Source organism: Trichechus manatus, unplaced genomic scaffold (assembly GCF_000243295.1).
Source record: "Trichechus manatus latirostris isolate Lorelei unplaced genomic scaffold, TriManLat1.0 scaffold00175, whole genome shotgun sequence".
In the NCBI taxonomy this organism is placed as follows: Eukaryota; Metazoa; Chordata; class Mammalia; order Sirenia; family Trichechidae; genus Trichechus; species Trichechus manatus.
The window spans coordinates 2,618,108-2,622,762 of NW_004444111.1; positions in this window are offsets into that span (position 1 = coordinate 2,618,108).

Genomic DNA, 4,655 nt, shown 5'->3' on the forward strand with positions numbered 1-4,655 from the left:
ATAGAGAAAAAGTATCTGCTTTTCTTTAATGATCATTCTGGATATGGCATTTCTATAGCCAAGCAAATACTTTCTCATAAGCTCTAACTCTTTAAAAACTTTTGATGCATATAAAATAATTTGTAAATGCACCTAATATAATTCCTGTCAGTATACTCAAAAACTTCTACATTTTTGATTTGTTGCTTTTACCTGATTACTTCTACAAAAGTGACTGGGTAAATACCTTTTGTCTCATGCCTCTGGGCAGTTTTCCGAGGTAAAATAATACTTTTTTCCTTCTACTGTCTAAACATTCAGTTTATCCCACAAGTCATTGGGAAAGTTCCCAATTACACTTTCAGGAATATTCACTGTAGTCACTTCTCTCAATGCCAGTCCATGTTGTTGTTAGTTGCCATCAAGTCAATTCTGACTCATGAAGACGGCATGTGTTACAGAGTAGAACTTCTCCAATGGGATTTTCTTGGCTGTAATCTTTATGGAAGTAGATCACCAGGACTTTTTTCTCCAGTACCACTGAGTGGGTTCCGACAGCCAACGTTTAGGTTAGCAGTTAAGTGCAAATCTAGGGAAACCATATCCAGATATGGGAAAGCTAGGACAGGAGAATAAAAGTGATTTGTCCAGAGTTGCAGTTAATGTCAAAGACAGAAGTAGGACAGCAAGCACCTCCTTATCTCAGTCATTGGCATGAAGACCTGTTGCCAAAAAGCTGTTTCAGAGTCAGGAACATATTCTGCAACCTATCGTTGCTGTGTGCCATCAAGTCGATTCCAACTCATAGTGACCCTATATGACAGAGTAGAGCTGCCTCATAGGGTTTCCAAGGAGCAGCTGGTGAACTTTAACCGCAGACCTTTTGGTAGCAGCCTGAGCTCTTAACCACTGAGCCACCAGGGCTCCAACCTATCATTAAACTACCATTAATAATAAATATTGTTAATTTTTAAAAATCTTAATTACCCTAGGCATGTGCATAAAACATCAGATGTTCCCAAAAGCCAAAGGATGGTTTTTAAAACCATAAGTAAACAAAATAAAGCAATCAAAATATCTAAAGAGCAATGTCAAAATACTGAATCACTTGCAAAAGTGCCCAGTCTTCTCTTGAATGACATCAGGAATCATTGCAACACTGAACGGATTTCTTCATTCCTTCCTCCACCCAATATTTCCCAATAATCTCCAGAAAAAGAAAAAAATAAGAGAAAAACCAAGAAGGTAATTAGCTAGCAATGTGCGTTTCATCTTTTCTTATTTAACAATGTTCACATAGCACTTACTATGTGTCTGGCACTGTTCTAAGCATTTGACAAATATTTACAAAAATATAAAACCCCGATTCTATAATGGTGCTATAATTATCTCCATTCTCAGATGAGGAGATTGGGCAGAGGAGGTTATTTGCCCAAGGTCACCCAGATGAAAAGTGGCAGAGCTAGGACTCAGACCCAGGTGGTTTGCTTCCAGAGTCCATGCTATGAACCTTGACACTGTGCTACCTTTGTTAGTAGTTTAGTGAATATTTCCATAATAGCAACTTCTTTCTCTTCAAATTTTTAGAGCACTTTTCTGGGTACTGTTTACTATAGATAAAAGATTTACAGGAAGCACTCACTAAGATACTGTCACGCTCTTATCATCTATGTGCTCTGGGCAGTGAATTGTTTATTTCATATTATAAACATTTTATTAACTTTTAGACAGCAGAGCGGTACAAGCAACATTTTAATTCAAACACCCAACACAATTTCTGATTGTGAAATACCCCTTTGTTCTTTCTGCTGTTGCACTTGATAAATCTGAAAATTTACCTTTAATAGTTCATTAAGGTATTTATTGAACAACTACTATAGACAAGGTACTGAGCTATGCACCATGAAAATAGCACCAGGCACAAGGCTATTTCTTCTCTAGAAGCTTGTAATCTAGGGATGATAAAATATACTCCCTAAGTAAGTAATTAACAATACAAAACAGTTAATAAGTGTCAAGAGTATTACAGATTATAAGGAAGTTTGGGGCTTGCTTCTTTCTGCTCTAGTCATCCTTATATGCAACCTTATTAGAACAATTATCACATTATAATTATTCACTTGCTGTGTCTAATTTACCTGCCTGTCTTCTCCACTAGAATGTTAGCTCCTTGAGGGCAAGGATCCAATTTTGTTCATCTCATTGTTGTATCCTCCATGTTTAGCACATTGTCTAGCATATAAGAAATACTTAACATATGTTTGATAAAGGAATAAATGAATGAACAAATGGAAGTTCACAGGAGGCAGGTATCTCTTTTGTGAGCAGTAGAGAAGAACAGCTCATCTCTGGAGTCAAGTTGTGTCGGTTTGAATCTCAACTCCACCATTAATGAACTGATTAATTAGTAATTACCTGATTACTCTGCACTTTATTTTGCTCATCTGTAAAATGATAATAGCAGTGCCTTCCTTGATCATCTAATATTACTATGAGCAAGTCACCCAAAAACCTAATGGCTCAATACAACAGCCGCCTGTTTAGCTCAGGATTCTGTGGGTCAGTAAATTGCGCTGTGCAGGTTCTTCTGTCTCAGCCAGGCTCATTCATACATTTGAGTTCAGTTCCTAGGTCAGCTGGGAAATGGCTGGTCCATGTAGGGGTCTCATCTTCCAGCAGGCTAGTCCAGGCTCTTGCACATGGCAGCTGGCAGAGTTCCAAGAGGGAGAATCGAAGCATACAAGACCTCTTGAGGCTTAGGCTCTGAACTGGCACAAAGTCACTTCTGCCACATTCTATTGGTCAAAGCAAACCACAAGGCCAGCTCACACTCAGGAGAAGGGAAGTAGACGCCACTCTGGATGGGAAGAGCAGCAAAGTCACATTGTAATGTAGGGTGCATAGCAGGAGGGTGGAGAATTGGGGCAATTTTGGCTATCTACTCTACTCTCTCATAGGATTATTGAGAGGATTAAAAAAATAATAAATCTAAAAATTCAGAATAGTGCCCAACACACAAATAATGAGTTCAGTAAGTATTAGCTATTATTATTCTGCTTGTGGCTGTCAGGAAAAGTTTAATAATGGAAGGAAATCTGAGTTTAATCTTGAGAGAGGTGGGATTTCTATATGTAGAGAAGCAAGGCCTCTCGTGAGGACACAACCTGAGCATCGGTGCTATAGTGGGAAAGTTAGACGTGTCCAGAGAAAGATTACTAGAGGAAACTGCCCAGAAGACCTACATCCTGGGGACCAGGAGTGCTGGCCAAGGAGGTGGACTTGACCTGGGGCAATAGTAAACCATTAGCTGTTTACTGATATTTTAGCCAATAGCACCATTTCTTGTTTTTCATTGTTATTTCGGATTTTTTTGACCTTCAGTAAGCTTCGAGATGCTGAAGTTTCTCTGATATCTCTGGCCATGTTTAGCTAAGATTTAAAATAAAAAGACTAGAAGCCTATGAGTTTTGTCTGGGTTCTGCCACTCCCTGGCTTTGATGGTGATTCTTAGCTCAATTTTATTCTATCTGTAAAATGGAGTAATCTCTCCCTTTATCCATCCATTCCACAACGGCAGCACTCTCAAAGATCAGACCTCATGAAGGTAACTAAAAGTAACACAGGGGAGGCCAGGCTCTGATGCTTATATAATTTGGAGCTAACTCATAAATTAAACAGAAATGTCAAGAATTAGGAAAATAAAGTTTCAGTGTGGCTGTCCCTTCATGTTAGACAACAAGGCACTTCTAGAACTGCTCTGAAGATAATCTTCAACTCATCCAATCCTGTGAGGTGGTCCTGAACAGCAGTACACCCAGAGCCACTGGGATGCCTTGAAAGCTGACTCTGTGCATCACAGCAGCTACAGAGGCAATAGTTTCAGAACCTTTCCACTGTAAACAGCTTAAGTGCAGATTCAGTGATGAATAATTTTGATAATTCTGTCAAAGTATGAAGACTAAATTAGATGACTATATGATTTTATATATATATATATTTTTTTTTTTAAGAGAATTCTGGCTTTTCTTATGCCATGTGAAATTGATCCTGCTGAGTGCTCTTGACTAGTCACGTCCTTCCTGCCATTTTAAAAACAATAGTGGCAGAGATGCAAGCTGCTGATAGTGCTCAGCAGGACAGATCAAACACACAGATGCAATTTCTGTACGTTGAACAGTGAAGTAGGATAAAATTCAAATACTTACAATCATTTAGTAGCTGGCATCTGATTGCTGCAAATTGAATCTTTCATAAGGGATTTATTGTAAATAGTGTCTTATCATTTGTGAGTTCTACAATAATTTCAGTCAAAGCCAGTGCAAGATATTGGAAGCGTGAGATTTATGTGATATACATGCTAGTTCACACACAGATTATAAAGGGGTTTTTATTATAAACATTCTTTTTCAAAAAATTACTTCCGAATGACCACAGCTGCCATTTTTTCTCTGGAATTTTAAATATTATCAAATCATGTGACTTTAAAACCCAGAAGAAATCAGCCTTATTTGCTTCATTTCATGAGCTGTTTTAGAATTGCACCCCGTTCCCTTAGCCCTCCCCACGCCCTTTCCACCCTAGCTATTGACTAAGTATTAAAATAACAGGTTGTTTAGAAATTTAAAACATGGCTTTTATATTGTTTGGAAGCAAGAAAGATTATAGTAACTATAATT